This window comes from Ambystoma mexicanum, chromosome 2q, assembly GCF_040938575.1.
Source record: "Ambystoma mexicanum isolate Mex_15411 chromosome 2q, UKY_AmexF1_1, whole genome shotgun sequence".
Lineage (NCBI taxonomy): Eukaryota > Metazoa > Chordata > Amphibia > Caudata > Ambystomatidae > Ambystoma > Ambystoma mexicanum.
The window spans coordinates 763,164,808-763,182,316 of record NC_090924.1 but is presented as its reverse complement, the minus strand read 5'-3'; the positions used below and the strand labels follow the sequence as shown (position 1 = coordinate 763,182,316).

At 49.2% G+C, this 17,509-nt stretch overlaps 1 long non-coding RNA gene across 3 annotated transcripts in view; it reads left to right on the top strand.

Moving 5' to 3' along the window:
* The window catches only part of LOC138569742 (uncharacterized), a 55,088-nt gene that overhangs the window by 22,569 nt on the left and 15,010 nt on the right, over positions 1-17,509 (top strand). For 2 of the 3 annotated variants that reach the window (XR_011303317.1, XR_011303319.1), the window contains exon 2: positions 1,624-1,721. This is a non-coding gene — a long non-coding RNA (uncharacterized lncRNA). Of the gene's footprint in view, positions 1-1,623; positions 1,722-2,061; positions 2,151-17,509 lie in introns of all 3 variants that reach the window. The other variant, XR_011303318.1, reaches the window with a different exon arrangement.

Below are 17,509 nucleotides of genomic sequence, written 5' to 3'. Positions count from 1 at the left end.
GTATCCGGAAGAAAATGCAAATTGTATACAGCCAGCAAAGAGTACACGCGTTGCTGTAGAAACGTTCCCAGCATCTCAATGAAAATGCCCACCCCAAACGCTGCAAAGCAAAGGAAGGCAGGGTCCCCAGAGAAAATGCACACCCCAACCGCTGCAATCAAAAGGTTGGCAGGGTCCGGTTGCACTTAGGCCGGTGTTGCCAGAGCGTTCAGAATTGCCGCTCAGCCCCGGCCCGCTCACTGAACGTGCTCCGGAACCGCTTCACTGCTCCGGAAAGCACACGGATGACAACAGAGGTCACGTGAAGAAGAGTGGGCGGGCCGTTGCTGTGGTCCTTTTCTCAGATGGGAACTAATCGCTACCGTACGGGCAGGTATTTATTTTTTATTGTGTATTTTTAAGGCCCTTATACATCTCGGTAATATTTCCAAGCTTTAGGTGCCGGTGCGTTTGTTTTTCCTATTTGCATTTGGTTTGCAACAGATTTTTGTCTGTCTTCTTATCTGGTATTATTGCTCCCACCCCCTTTTTCTTCACCCATATCTGCACAAAAACGGCTTTCACTGTTGAAACAGCAATGTGCTCACCCTGTTGGAAATTAAGCCCCATTCCATTTTTACCACTGCCGCGTGCTTACCTTTTCTACACAACATGGGCTCACGCGAGTTTGGATGCCGCAGGGGGATGTCGAGGCATCCGGTGCTGGGGGGGGGGGGGGGTGTATATGCCTCCAGTGGAGCAGGGGACGAGTGCGGCGGCAGCCCGGGCTGTGGATGAAGAGCAGGGGCGGGGCTGAAGTTAACTTGGCATGATTTCTGTAACTTGACTACCTTTACGAGGTGAGGGGTTCTGATTTTGAACATTGCAGGGAGATGTGCCTAACTACCGCTTAGTGCTTCCCCCACCTCCCCCCCCCTAAGGCATTTCTTCTGCTGTCTGTCTGTTTCTTGATTCCCCCCCCCCCCCCCCCCCCCCCATGGCTTATAGGACAAAGTTCCTTAATTTCCCTGTGTTGTCTTACTGACTGTTTATGTATACGTGTGATCCAGGATAGTGAGAAAATAAACTACTTTTATTTTTAATTTTTTTTGCCTCACTTAACTGTGCATGGCGAGCCACTGGTCATGCACATGCCCAGTCAGCGCAACGTGGCAGGAAAAACGCAGCCTGGAGGTGCACTTTCCTGCAATTTGGATTGCGCGTCCATGCTGCGTTGTTGCTTCCTGCTGGTGCAGCCGGCCTCGTCTTGCCTGGTAAGGGATGTTGCTTCTCGGCTCAGCCCCCCACACCCCAGTTGGAGGGGGTGCCCAGAAACAAGCGTTTCAGGCCTTTGCTGGTCCCTCTCCTTCTCTGGACCCACATAGGCAAACGTGTGGGGACAGAAGGGGAGCAGGGGGCCGGACCACTGCAATGCTGGTCCCCCTGTACCACTCGCCCTCTGTGCCCTCACCTTCGTGGCCATGGGAACAGGAGGTGAGCTGGCACAGAAGCACGCATTGGAGACTTCCTGGTTGTACCCTACACCCTAGGTGCCTTTGTGTGTGGAGGAGGATGTGTGCAAATATTGCTACGGTCAATCTGGTATTGCCATAATAATTTTTTATTGTACTTTTTCAATTGCAGGAACACAAATTGGCTCTGATCTCATCTTGGACAGCAAAGTCCCCAGCAGCAATGGCGCCATAAAAAAATCCTGACATCTGTAATAGGACTTGCCTACGGTAAGAATGCCTTTTTTAAAAACTGTAATTTGCCGTGGGCGCTGGTAGGGCAATTTCAAAGGTATAGTTAGGAGTCACAGTCGGGGATTTCAATCCTATTTTTGAGGCTGTTCCTTTCTCATGTCCAGTTTGGGGCCTTACTGAAAGTTCACGTCTCATGTAGGAGTTACATTTACAGTGCACTGTGTACTCTCTCCTGGTTTCCCAGCATTGCGTCCTGCTTACTAGCTGATGCCTAACACCCGAGAGCAGGTTTTAACCCCTGCTCATCTAATCTTAATTTTGAAGTCGCCGGTGGACCCATGGAGCCTTGGTTAACCGTTTGTGTTCATTGCAGCAGCATTGCTCCAAGCGTCAGTGTGTCGACCTAACCACCTGTGTCACAGCAAGAAAAATCCAGTGAAGCATTTGACCCAGTCACGGAGGGTGGTAAGGATTTTTTTCTCCCCTGGATGAATCGAAGTGCTGAAGGTTTATATCGGCCTTGTGCAATGTGCACCCAGGTGTGGTTTTTGCCGCCAATCTGTGACATAGTCCAGGACCACACTTAAAGAATATTTGAGCTAGAAGTAACGAGGAGTCTTCTGAGACTTGTATCAATGTGGTGTGGTGTGTTTTTTTTTTTTTTTTTTTTTATTATTTTTTTATTTTTTTATTTTTTAATTTTATTATTGAATTCTTTTCCAGCCATTATTTCTGACCCATGAGGACCCCCGCCCCAAGCTGTTCACACGGTTCCCTTTGGGGACTTTAAAAAAAAAAGTCCCTGTCCTGTCCCTTTCACGTGGCTTGTTTTAAATCTTTGCATGTGGTGTTTGCCATTTTTTTAAATCTTTTGAAGCATTTTTGAAAACTTGAAATGGTTTTTAAAAACCAACAGGACCTACATTAAAGTGGGGGTTTGCAATGTTTTCACAGATTCAGGCTCCTTTTTTAGATGGATCGTTGGTACTAAGTGAAAAGATATTGTACCGATGGCGGGGTTGCTTCAGAAAGACCGCACAGAGTGGTTTTTCTAAATCGAACTGTCATACTTGTCAAATCCCTGTCGCAAGTGCACGCAGGGGCTGACTGGCGCTGTGAGCCCCAGCAGAGGTGAGTTTTAGTATGTGTGGGCTAGGGGGTGTGGGTGGGGAAATTGTGAATTCAGGGGGTTAAGCCCCCCCGATTAACATGGGTGGGGAAGGATGGAGGTACCCAACGCAACCCATTGCAAGAGCTCGTACAGAGTGCTCCTGCTGTCCTAACTACATACTGCCTAAGTAATTGGCCCAGCAGCTGTATCACGCATCTAATTACCCAATACCCCGAGCATTGTTGCATAACTGCTTACTACTGCTTTCTCCCTTTATCCAGGTGTCCCAAGTCAAAGGTTACTGCATTAACTATTGGCACCTGTTAAATACAGGACTTGCCCTCTATCAAATCTGAGGTGCTGCCCCGTTTTGCCCTCGGGGGTGGAGATACCTCTTCTACAAAGGCCACCTCCCCATCCCCCATAATTCACTCCGCCTGAAGCAGAACCTCCGCTCTAGCACCTATGAACCCCCCCCACCCCCGTATCCCACATCAGGTCTCCACCTACAATTCTTGCCCCGTACAACACTGCACAGAACGTCCGCCCCCCGCTCCCCACATCCACACCCCCGTCCACCCCAACCATCATTGATCCAGCTCTAACTCCAGGATCAGAGGACTACTCCAAACCAAACACCATTCTCCTCAAACCCTCACTACGCACACCTCAACCCACACTGTATCATTCCCCCCCCCCCTTAGCTTCTATTGAGAACAACCGCACACTCCCCACCCTTACGCCCTATCTCAAACTCACACGCCAGAGGCGCTCTCTGGCGTGCCCAACGCCACTCGCCTCAAACCCACACACCTCGACCCACCCACACACATCGACATCGTTCTTCCCCCCCCCCTAGCATCTGTTGAGAACGACTCACTCCCCACATAATCTCAAACTCACAAGCCAGAGGAGCTCTGCCGCCCCAAACACCACAAGTCTCCCGCCACCACCACACCATCCTTGAGGCCACCACTGAGGAACTCCTCACCCTCTCAGCTCTGCTCCCATGCTGCCCTCCGCCCATATCCCTTCCCTTTTTTTGAAAGTAGCTCGTCTTGCCCTTTCTAAAACAGTAGCTTCATCCTAGCCTCTCTCGCACTCCAATGGCACCAAAACCGACCAAACGTGGAAAGAGACTGGTCCTCTCACTCGCCGCTTCTCCCCTGTCTCCAACCCCATGCCCTTGCTTTCTCACCGAGTACATTTAAACCCCCAGCGCCCTCCAAACTCTAACCAGAAACGACCCGCATAACCCCCCACCCCTCCCAAACCTTAAGTGCGCCATTCGGTGCCCTCCCAATAGCCCCGGATCCTCCCCACCTCGTCTTTGACCTACCACCACCTGTCTACTCTTCTACCCCCCATCCCCCTCCGCCTCCATCCCCGCATATCGATGTAACCCATCCCTCACACAACACTCAAAGTACACAGGCATCCCCCCCCCTTTCTGCCAGTTCCAACCGCCCTCAATCATCCTACCACACCTCTTCAAACACCCATGTCCACCTAGCACTCCCTGCGACGAACGTCGTGAAAACCACCTCCCCTCACAAAGTCGCATGCATCCTCTTTAATGCCTGCTCCATAGCAAGAAACGGACACAGCATCTTTGACGACCTATCCTCTGTCAAACCCGACCTTATTTCTATAACTGAAACCTGGTTCTCTGATTCTGGGCCCGTCATGCACAAGGCCTCTCTCACTTACCCCCCCCCCCCCCTCACCCCCTCCAGCAACTCGATTAACGCCCACAATAGAGACTCCGGAGGTGGCAGTCGCAATCCACTACAAACCCCATTTCTCCATCTCTCGTCGAATCCCAGACATGCAACGCTTCCTGTGATTCCCTTCCAGTAAAGCTCTTGCGACCATCGACTTTGACCCACAGCTTCCTACTCCTCTACAGACCCCCTGGATACGAAGGACACTTCGGCAACAATCTCTGTGTGACTCAATAGCTACCGTTCAGGTAAATCACTTGCGCTCCTGGGAGATTTCAATATCTGGTTTAATATGCCCAAAAACCCCATGCCCATCCTCGGGTCGACAGTCTTGATGCACTCAACTTCTCCTAACATACCACTGGTCCATCTCACTCATGTGGGCACACCCTTGATGCGACTTTATTTAAAAAAAATAAAAATAAAATCCAGCTCCTATGACCTGGTCTCTACATCCAGCCCCAAACCGCTTATCTAGACAGACCACTTAGCCATCCCTTTCTCCATCCAGCCACCGGCCCCATCTCCTACAGCTCCCCCATCCCCCACTTTTGGTCATAAATGCTGGAACAAAGTCCAGCAGGTACTCCCCGACCTAGCGGAAGCACTGCTACTCCGCCTGCAACGCTGTCCTATGGTAGACCCTTAACCATCGAATCCCTCGACTCCTGGCTTAAAGAATCACTAATTTATCTTGCGCCCTGCAAACTCACGCAAAGGTTCCCCCCTCCCCCCATGGTTCACGCCCTACTTGAGGACATTAAAAAGACAAAACTCTTGAATGCAAATGGAGAGCATATAAAACCGATCCGCCAGATCCATGTTTGCCCTCTACCACCGCAATTACAAATGGGACCCGAAAGGCCAAAAAAATCCCATTACAATAAATGAATTCTGAACTGTAGCAGCAACAGCAAAGAACTCCACAAGATCATCTTCGAATTTGTGAAACCTACCTGCACCTCTACCCACACCACTCCCACACAATCGCTCCCTTTCGCTACACTTCTACAACACCGCACAACCCTCAACACCAAATTGTCCTTGCTCACCCCATACCCTTCCTGATCCCATTACCCGGCGCCCACTCTACCAACATTCGACTCTTTCAAACCCATCTCCAGAGACCAATTCCTTGACCTAATATCAGCCAGCAGAACCTCCGGGGCACCCTTTGACCCCTGCCCCAACCTCTGTTCTGAAAGAAATACTCTCCTCCACCTACGCAGGAGATCATGCAAGAGCCATACTAAATGACTCCCTCACCTCTGGCATCTTCCCTGAAGCCTTTTAGAATTGCGCGTTTCAAGCCACTTCTAAAAAAAGGCATCCCCCGACCCCCACCGTCCCCCAATGTCTCTGTGATTTTGACTGATGGATGACAAGTAACCACCTCTTTTTGAACCCTGAAAACCAAAATCAGTACTACCCTTCTACCACAACCGCTCCCATGGCCCCCTCCCTCGCTCCACTCACCCCCGCCCCAACCCTCCAATATAGTAAAAAACTAGGCTGCACCATGGACTCGGGCATAACCCTCTCCCGTCAGATCAATGATGTTTCAGAATTCTGTCAGTACCATGCCAAGCTTCTTAGACCCATTTTCCCTACCTCTCCTTGCCCCAACAGACTTGCCGCTGTTATTTTTGTAATGTGGAGACTGGACTATGCCAACTCCCCATACCTGGGAGCACCGGCATACAAACGTCAAAGAGCCCAAAACGCTGCCACAAACTACTTCTTGCCCTGGGACACAGCGACCACATCTCACCTGCTCTCCGCACACTCCACTGGCTCCTGGTCGGACGAAGAGCCACCTTCAAGACCGTATGCATTACCCACCGAGCAGTACACAAGATCGGCCCAACGTACCTACAAGAGATGCTAAAACCCTACCTCCCATTTTGCACCCTAAATTCAAGCACTGCCCTCTTTCTAATGATTTCAACCTCTGTCGGGATCGGAGGATCTGCCTTCTTCGCCTTGGCCCAAACTCTGTGGAACTCATTCACCCACATTCGACACACTGAAGACTTAATGGCCTTTCGCAAAGCTCTAAAAACCGGTCTCCTTCCATAAATGCTGATTAAGACCATTTAAGGCAACCTTGCAACATGCCGACAAATGTTCGAGACCTCTAGCAATGACTGAATGCGACTAAGTCACTAATAATTTTGCTCTGAAGGGAGCAATTGCAAATGTGCATCCGGAACAGCAAGCTCTTTAGATCAAATCCTCTGCCCAGACACTCGCCTCACCTATCACCATGCACACACTCTACTCTACACCAACACACAATTAGAGAGCAGTTACACCCCTCGATCAATTTCAGCCTCGCTGCTCACATACGAACTATACTTCATGAACACCTCAACATTCTGATAAAACGCAGCTACACCCGTGAAAATCGGCCTACCTCCACACAAGCAGCCTGCACAGGCCTAACGCAGCCAGAACACAGTCTTTGTGAACAAGCTCCAGACTGCACACTTTCAACTGATATCCAATACCACCACACCTAACGCTAGGATGCAGCTACCACCAGGCAATCTCCAGCTGTGCGTAAAATAGGTGCACCCTATGACATAATAATCTCTCGACTGACCTGGACTGTGGTCCCTGGGGGCCTTAAACTTAGCAGTGCTGTGACGTCATACCAATGATGTATAGAGCGCTATATACATGCCAAATATAACATATAAGAGGGGCGTGGCCAGCAGCCATGTGAGGCAGACATGCTCACTTGGAGCTCCTGCTGATCCAGAATCCGGAAGCTCTGTATATCAACTTTATTTAGCCTAACCGACTGGAAACACACAGCAGCAACAAGCATCAGACAAGCTGCATGCTGTGTGGGAGGCTCTGAAATACCTCCTGGTGCGAGTTGCATCGTCCCGCAGAAGCGCAGAGACGAACAAAGGAAAAAGATGGCAGCGGGGAATGGAGTTACACAGAGGAAATAGTGAACTGGCGAACGCTGCTGGAGCCATAAGGTGTGTCAGTAGTAAAGCGGGCACAACCGCCCAAATACATAGGTGATGGTGGCAAGCAGCATGCTACAGCAGGCATGGTCCTTCTGTGGCTGTTGTATTACGATGGAGGCATGCATACAGATACGAAAAGTCAAGCTGAGGGGCCGAAGTGAAGTTGGACCCCACCCCAGGGAGCGTAAAGGCGAGTAGGAAGGGAGCGCACGCCGAGAGACAGCAGAGAAGAGGTTTGGGCGTGCTGGAGCGCACTGGAGAAGGTGGGGGTGGGGGCTCAAGGGGCAGAACAAGCTGACCTAGCAATCACAGGCTTCCCTCCGCCCCCACTCACTCCTGACCTGACATAAGGCAATTGTAGGAGAACACTTCTGACAGCCATCAACGGGGAGTACCCCCACCAGGGCGAAGGACTGCGAGTTTGTACTGCTCTTGTCACGAAGGAGCGGGGAACAAAAAAGGTGACCAGAGTCCCAGAACCAAGAAACCTACAGACCCAACGCACAACATGGGGGAGAACCTGGCGAGTAAGTGGTACAGTAAGGAACTGACCCGCAAGAGACGCCACAGTTATTGGCTGCAAAGGACTGGGGCCGCTCAGCATACCCGGCACAGCAGGCCTGAGAAGTCACAACAGACGGGGCATTGACAGCTATAAAAGGAAAAAGGACACTTAGAAACTAGTGTGCGCAGTGGCATCTCAAGACAAGCAGGAGGAAATGGCAGCCACGTGCAACAAGAACAAATGTAAGCAAGCCACATTAGATACTTTTACAAAGGGCCCACCCAGTCGCCAGGAAGAAGGTGTGGAGGCAAAGAAGGAGCAGGCAACTTCCCCCAGGGGGCATGACGGACGAGGGTAACTTACAGATCCTCGAGGCTATTGCGGCGCTACAACGTTGGAGGTTAAGTTTGACGCAGTAGGCATAGGCGTGGGGTTGTTACGTCAAGATATCCAAGCCATAGCAGAACGTACTGGGAAACTGGAAGAGCAGGTCAAAGAAAACATAGAAGCTAAGGCTCAAACAACTAAGGACATTGATATTCTCCAGCAGAAAGTCCAGCTACTAGAAGACAGAGCGGAGGCGGCGGAAGGGCGAGTATGCAGAAAATGTCTGGATTATGGGACTCCCTGAAGGAGCGGATAGGTCTGATCCTCCACCTATGTCGAAAACATGTTGCTCCAGGAATTGGGGGTGGGAGAATCAAGCAGGGGTTCCTGATGGAAAGAGCACATTGTTCCCTGATTAGGCGTCTGCCGCCTGGTGCGCCACTGTGACCCGTGTTAGCTAAGGTGCTAAACTACAAGGATCGAGAAAAGATCCTGGCTTTCTCCAGGTCGGGAGGGATGATACAAAGGGTGTCAGCAAAGATCTCAGCATACCCAGATTACCCCTTTTCAAGTTCAGAAGAGAGCCCAGTATATTGCGATAAAGGCCAGACACAGGAAGGCGGACCTAAAATACATGCTGGTATATCCAGCTAAATTGAAGGCGATAACGGCAGAGCCCTCTTCTTCGAGACGCCAATGGAAGCGCAGGAATGGATGGACAATACTCAGATCCCGGAAACAGCAGAACAGAGTCAACGTGCCCAAGAAGAAAGACTCCTGGTGCAGTCTGTCGCAGCAGTAAAGATGTATAAAACAAGTAGAGTTCAGGCTATGCTGTAACCGGAAGTTCAAGTAATACAGAGCTATAAGATATGTGGCAAAGTAACAGGAGCAAAAATGTCAGTTACGGAAACTCTGTAGAGGGAACGCTTAGAGCAGACCCGCTACCCACAAGGGCTCCGGTATAGAGCCCGCCTGTAGGGCACCAGGAGACTATTCTAGCGAACAGGTTAAATGGCTCGGAACCGGGAAGTCCTAGCATAGCGGGACGAGTTATGTTTGGAGTTTGGTTGGAGTGGGGGAGGGTGGGGATGGAGGAGGAGAGCCTAGCATATATGACTACGCACTGCAGCAAACTCTTGCTGAGGTTGGCTACAGGTTGGTGGCATCACTGATACACCAGATACGGTACTACAATGACTGGTACTGTAGGAAGGCTTAACAATTATGTGAAACGTAGCAGAGTGGGAGTGGGCTTGTATATCGAGGAATAAAGTGGGATAGCATTGTCACAGGACACGCACTTGGATGCACAAAAGCAGAAGAACCTGCCGAGGGTGTAGGTGGGAGTGATGGTCGGCTCCACGTACTCGGCATATGCAAGGGGCCGGGGGGGGGGCCCTCATTTGGGTGGACCCCGCTATACCAAAGTGCTTACCATGAAGACAGATAATGACGGGAGGATGGCAATGCTACACGGGATAGTAGATAGAGAGATTCGTGAATACGTATGCCCCAAACCACGATGGGGCTGTAGTTTCCAGTTCATTGTATGCAAGGTTGTGACAATAAGGAGGTGGAATGTTGATCTGGGAAGGAGGCTTTAAATTTACAATGGATCCCACCAATAGAGATCAGACGAGAAACACAAACGGCCGTCTCCTCCGACCAAGGTGCTCAACACGCTACTGAAGCATTTCTTACGAGACCTACAGGGAGTAAAACACTGGGAGGATGGAGCATACTCATTATTTGGCCCCACATAAAAATATATACAAGAATATATTAGATGTTCACTGGGGAGGAGCATGAATCTGAATTCTCAGAGCTGGAGTACTTAGCCAGGGTATTGTCGGACCACTCCCTGCTTGTGGCGAGTGTCCGCCCCAAGACCACCCATCCGCCACGTGGAAACTGAGGCATGAATCACTGCAGGATAAAGCATTTGCGGAGCACATTAGGAACAGCACAGTCAAATACATTATGGTAAAGGAGGGGACAGTCTGGGAGGCATACAAAGTGGTCATTGGAGGGGAAATTATGGAAAAGTTGGGAGGTGTACAAAAAATAATTGTCGGCGAATGTGAGAAAATTGAAGAGAAATGGTGGGTACTGGAAAGGGAGGCCAAAGTCAACAGCACGTAGATGAAGTAATTGAACAGAAACAGGCATGTCTATAACAATGGGACAGATTGGGGAGGTTTAATTATGCGAAATACCTGGAAAGGTTTCACACGCAAGGGGATAAACCTGGGCAAATGTCTGCATGGCTGTGCAAGCGGAATGACACTAGATCCCCATTATGCTTCATTCGGAACGCAGGCATAAATGAGGTGTTCTCTCTATGCAGATCCCCCGGGAAGTGAGGAAGAGGACATACATGAAGTTCTCGATCAAATAGCCCCACCCGACTAGATGCTCTCCAGGCGGAGCCACTGGAGGCGCCCTAACTCCGGGAGAGTTCGTGGCCACCATTAGGACACTGCAGACGGGGAAAGCAACAAGAACCAATGGGCTCCCAAGCAAATTCTCTAAAGCCTCTGTTGATAAGCTAGCGCCATAACTGGCTAAAGTGCATATGCAGATAATATCCTACCGGGGAGTATGGGGGAAGCCCTGATAGTTCTGCTTCTCAAACCAGATGGAATAAGCACAGACTGTGGATCCTACAGGCCGATATCGCTGCTGAATCGGGATAGTAAGATCCTTATAGCTATCCTGGCAAATGGACTCCCTAGGGTAATACACATACTGATTCATCCAGATCAGACTGGGTCTGTACCAGGGAGAAATATCTGAGAACCTCAGGAGACTGCACCAAGTAATTTATAGCACAGATGATTGCACCACTGAATGTGCAGTGGCCTCCTTGGATGCGACTGAAGCATTTTACTGGGTACACTGGGACTGGTTATACGCCACCATGAGGAAGATGGGGATTGTGCCACGATACATGAAATGGATACAGTTGATATACACAAGGCCATTGGCCAGGGTTTGGACGGGGGGGGGGAGGGGCGGTACATACTCTGATGCGTAGCAATTGTACAGAGGTACAGGCAGGGATGCCCACAGTCTTCAATGCTATACATCATAGCAGCTGAGCCTATGGCAGCATACTTGCGGCAGGAATATGGAGATGCAGACATTGGTGGGGTGAGGCATGTGGTGTCCATGTACACAGATGTGTTATTGTATCTGAGCAACCCACAGACAAACTTGCCATACATTCTAGAAGTGCTGGACAGCTCCAGTAAATTAACAGGAATCAAAACAAGTGCTGCTTATTCCCACTGGCTGTTACGGCAAAGAGTGCTGAGGAGGATTTACCAGACGGCCCCTTGCCCTGGAGCAAGAACTTCTTCAGATACTTGGCTATTTGTCATGTCCCTAAGCGTGAACACCCGTATTGGGCCATAATCTAGTTGGTAAAATCCATGGCATGCTGGAGCGAGTTGCCCTTATCAGCGATGGGCAGAGAAGCGTTGCTAAAAATGGTTGCACTGCCGAGATTCGTGCATTGCTTTGGGATGTCCCGTACAATATACCAAGGCAGTACTTTTTGGGATTTAGATTATGTAGGGTGGTTCCTGTGGCAGGAGGGGGAATAACAGAGTGCCTCTGAGCACGCTACAAAGGCTGCATGAAGAGGGCGGGTTAAAGATACCAAACTTCGAGTTCTACTTTCTGGCGTACCAGCTGCAATATGTTGTACAATGGATGGCAGACAATCCCACGGCGGAAATGGCGCTGCTACCACCGGTTGTAAAAGGGAGATACTTGAGGGACCTCCTGTGGAGCCCCGCCAGGGAACAAACCGGGAACCCTCATCTAGTGGAGCTGGGCATCCAAGTCTGGAATAGGACCTGTTGGGTTATGGGGCTAGTGGACCCACTCTTGCCACAGATGGCAGCAATTCTAGAAGGGAAACCAGGCAGTGGGTCAATGATACGAACAAGATGGGATATGTGTGGTGTGGCCACAGTAGACCACCTGCGGAAAGAGGGAGGATGGAAGATGTTTGAGGAATTGCAGGAAGCCACAGGCATGCACACAGGCTGTCCCTGGTGTATAACACAGTAATAAAGGTACTGCAATATAGATGGCCAAACACACAGGCCGGAGGGTACTATAGAAATTGAGGACCTTGAGATGTTGTTCACTGTAGTGGAGGGTTGACCTGCAATTTCTAGAATTTACGAGGTATTGATGAACCAAACCTCGTGATCAGAACTGTAAAGGGAAACGGGAATAGGAACTGGGGAAGACGTTTGAAGATGGAGAATGGAAAGAAGTCACATTGTACCATTGTACCTCTAAAAATGCCAGGCTACAGCTATACAGTTGTATATCACACAAAGGGCATGCCTCACACCTGCTGCCATAGCAACTTTTTAAGGTTTCAACCAGACTGTCCCAAATGAAGGGCGGAGAATGCTGGGCTCATGCATATGTTTTGGGAATGCTGTACTGGGTGGCACACAAGGCAGCCAATGGAGGCATAGAGCTGGACATCCAGGCGCTGGAGGCTTTCATGCTAGGTCGACAGAGGAGGAACAAGGAAGGTAAACCATTGAATAAAATCAGAGATTTGATGTCCATACTGGCTAAACGTAGTATAGCTATGGGTTAGAAAGACACTAAAGAACAGAGTATAACTAGATGGTGGACGGAGTTGGAAAAATTGATTGTAGCAGAGACTGGAGTATGGGAGAAGGCTATTGGAGAACAAAATGCTGATGTGGGAATGGACATCCAATGATGGATAGTGCTGCCTGTGACCCTGGGAGGTGGCAGCGGAGTCACCACAGGGGGAGGTTGATACAATGTGATGGCGAAATACAACTAGACAAGCTATATAGGCTAAGTTTGGGGGGATTCTGTAGAGTTAGATGTAAACATTTGATGTTAATATGCTGATAATATTGTGTGATGGCTTGTTTACAAAAAGCTATAAAAATGATATATATATTTTTAAACATACAGTTGGATGAGGCCACTGACCTGTCAAAAGAAGCACATTTGTTTGATTTTGTGAGGTAATGCAGTGGAAAAGACATTGGAGAAATCATTTCTAAAACCATTCAGGGCAGAGCAACTGCATCTGTAGTCTTTGACAATAACTACTTCCTAAATTCCCACTGCCTAAAGTGGGAGGTGTGTGTTGGTATTTGCATGGATAGTGCTCCTTCAATGTGTGGTGCTAGAACTGGGTTATGTGTTGGCAGTAGCTCCACATATATTGTGGAAACACTGTGTGATTCTCCCCCCCCCCAAGGAAGCTTTGCCTGTGCACAATAAGGGAATGGACTCTCAGAGGTGCTGGCTTCTGTTGGAAAGATTGCACATTTTATTAAGATGCACCGCACAAGATCCAATCTGTTTGCCACATTATGTGCACATATGGGAGCTGTACATGGTGCTTTGTTTCACATGGAGCTCAGGTGGCTCTCAAGGTGGATAGTGTTTAAATCGCGTTTAGGAACTCTGGAACAAAGTGAGACACTTTTGGCTGGGTTTAGACCAGATGAAAGAAGAGCATCTGTGTGATTCACACTGGCTTGTACTGTTGGCTTACTATGTCAACCTCTTTTGAAAAGCTCAAATATTCTAAACCTCACAACGGCAAGGCACAGAAAAGAAACCACATCATTGGCTACGAGCACAAAAATATCGGCGTTCAAGAATAAGATGAGGGTTAATGTCTGCATTCTGATGAGTTTCTATTATTAGCAGATGCTCTTGAGGAGACTCTGCTCTTTCATGTGTTGCTGAACTAATAAGAAATATCTCAGAACCAGTCTCAAAGTACTTTCCAGAAGACAAATGACCCGAGTGGTTCAGCCTTTCCTAGTAGACATTTCCAACTTTATCCAAATGTAATGTTACCTTTCAGTACCTCATACCTTTTTGTGAGATTGAATTCTCAGCACCTTCAGCCCTAAAGACTAAATATCGGTCAAAGCTGGAAAAAAACCTGTGGTTGGCTATTGCAAAAATTGAACCCAATCATGACAAGGTGGCTGCTGAAAGACACACTAGTTCTCCAATATGCCGCTGTCCAACTTGCGAGTGAATACATTGATAGTAATCAAGTTGTACTTAAGAAACAAATTGTTACATGTTACTGTAGGAAATAAATATCCAACGCTACTTTTAGTCAAGTCCTCTGTAGCAGAAAAGTCTGAATGCTGTGTTTACAAATATTTGAGTTATTGCAAGCAATGATTTTGAAAGAATTTGCCACCCACACCTCAATTTTTGGCACCATTCTACGCCTGCAGGCGATGTGTGTATAGGGGGGCCCAAGCCAGGTACCCTTTCTTAGACTGGCTCAGGGTCAAAAAAGTTTAAAGACCACTGCTGTTTTAAAAAAACTAAGGCACAACGCCTTATTGCTTTCTTGCTGGCACCACTATATGTTTGCGAGTTTGGAAGAACACTTAGACCCTCCCCGGTCCCTAGGGCACAGTGTGGGCGTGAACGGCGGAAGCAATGTACTAAACAAACCATTGAAGTTGCCCAGACAGCTGAATGCTGGTGCACAGACACCTTCTGGCATAGATTTCCCTTGTGTGAGGATTGTTGATGTGTGGCTTGTGGGAAGTGTGTGTGACTTTCGCAGCATCTTTAATATTGCTTAATTCTGAAGCAGGGTGCCATCGGAAAGTGCTGGCTAAGTTTGTGGCAGACTGTTTGGAGAGCTGTGTGGTATGGGGTGTGCTGCACACAGACGAATGTAGTCTCAGGCTGGGGATGGTTGAAATGCCCTGATGAATGCATTCTTTGATTCCTGCTTCTGGTGGCACGTGGTGCTTTGGGCTTTACTTCATAAAAGCTCCAATTAGATTTGCTGTTATGAATCTGCGCACAGGGAATGGTTGCAGATATTGGACATCCAAGCTCTCATTAAGAAGGGAGTGTATTCCAAGATGGCTGCGATGTACTGAACACTGTGGCCACAGAGCTCCTGACCCACAAGGCCCCATTGTCCGTAGAGCTCACCCTTCCTAGCTGTGCGCCCTCGCGCACACCCGGAGGAGAGTCAGTGCTATCGGCGCCCACAAGAGCACTTTCTGCCCGGATCCTGAGAGGGGGACACCGCCCACCACAGGGGTCCATGGATCGCCTATTGCAAGGGCGGCCGAACAGGGAAAGCTGGAGCACAGTCGTGGAGCGATGAGCACTCCAGCCCCCTACCCCCCTTCTAACGGCCAGCATGGGACTGGAGACCGCCGGGGCAGGCGTCCCCAGCTGAGGAAGCGAACACCCACAGTGGAGCCGGACCCCGCTACCCAGAGAGGACACAAACGCAAGGTCTCGGTGCACGCCCAGCTGAGGATCCGATTGCAAGGACTGGGAGAGGAGCTGCTGACACCCGCACAAGCGGATCCTCTGATCAGCTCTTCCCTAGCCTCCCGTGCAGCAACGGTACACAGGAAGCTGAAGCACACTAGGACCCACGCTGCTGGAATGGACATGCGGCCCAGGAGGGAGCCCGTACCCACGACGCAACACATGAGTTCTTAACCAGTATATTTGCCTGGCCTCATTGAATTTGAAATCGTATTATTTGATGAAAGAAATCCAAACAGTTCATGTTGAATAAATCACAATGATAATTATTATTTTTTGTTGAGAATATTCAGTATTTTTGGAAAACGCATGGATAATGCAATACCCATGTGTGCAGCCCTGTTCAGGGCCAACTGAGAGCACCAGTTCTAATAGGGTGGATCCACTTTATTTTATCTTTGTTTATTGGTTGTTGGTCCTTATGCCATAGGACCTTCTTTAACTGGTAGCCCCAGGATAAAGCTTAAGTAATTCTAATTACACTACTTTGTTAAGTGAACAAATTTGATTTACCGACGTGGTGCCCACCGTCATCCTGCATCAGCAGTAGCGGAGCAGCCAGACTTATCTCAAAAGCAAATGAGCAGTAGTATAGATTACACAAAGGATTACAATTACTGTGACTCAAGCAAACACTGACTCAAGGTTTTTGGTTAAAGTATAAGTACATTTATTGTAAACCATCTGTTCGCAAAACGCTTCACTTCTATTAAATTAAAACCACACTTCAAGTACACTAGACACAACCAATTGCCCTTGTGCAGAACAATTCGAGGTAAGTACCTTTGGATTTGACAGACTGGTGTTGTGAAACCAAGACGTTACCGGGGGTACATACGCGATCACATTTTGACAGTAATGACAGTTCGGTCTTATAAAGGAGAAGTGTACCCGTGAGAAGAAATATTACCATAGTCAAACACACTTAGCACCTGAATTAACACGAGAGTTGGGGTGAAAAATCATGGGCAATACTTTTGTCAAGGCAGATGGAATCGCGAGACAATTTCTAACACAAAGATAAGTCTATAGGCCTGCGCCAGTGTCAATGGGACAGGGGTCCTGTTGTCGAGGATCACAAGGTTAGCACAGTTCATGATTCGAGATTGCCAGGAGTACTTGGATATTGTCAAGAGGAGGCAACCGTTATAAGAGGGAAGGAAGACAAGGGCAAGCCTTGGGTGAGGAGGAAAGGGAAGAGCTGGTGCTATGGCAGTTGTTCCTGGTAGTTTCTGCAGACTCATGGTTCGGGTAGCTTCAGTCTTAGAGACAAGGACATCTGGAGCAATCTGCACTAACCAGGGATGAAGCCAGCAGCAGCAAAGCAACAGTGAATAAAAGGTGGGCTCCATTAAAAGAAGGGAGGCTATTCAGATGGCTAGGTGGACCACTACAGCAGTGTGCAGCGATTTCGACCAAGAAGAGGATCCTCTGGCTGTGGAAGGTGAGCTGGTTGATCCCACCAGGCTCAAGGGAAGAAGATTCCGGACTGGATCTTCTCTTGTCCTTGAAGGGTAGCTAGCCCAGGACTGCAGCAGGGCTTCACCGGGACTCGGGAGTTGCAGCAGCCGTCTTCTCCGCTTCTCTTTGGTTCTTGCAGCCAGTGGCGACTCTGACTTCCAGTCCAAGAGTCCTGCCTTTTATGCGAAAATCCCCCATTCACACAGCCTGGCTGTCAATCACGCAGCAGGGGGGTTGTCCAGCCCGGACAACCCCTCCAGCCTATGGACACAGTGTGACTTGCAGGGGGTGACTACACCCCTCCCTCACATTCAGCCCACCTAGACACCCAGGCGCCAAAGGAGGGCGTCTTCGGG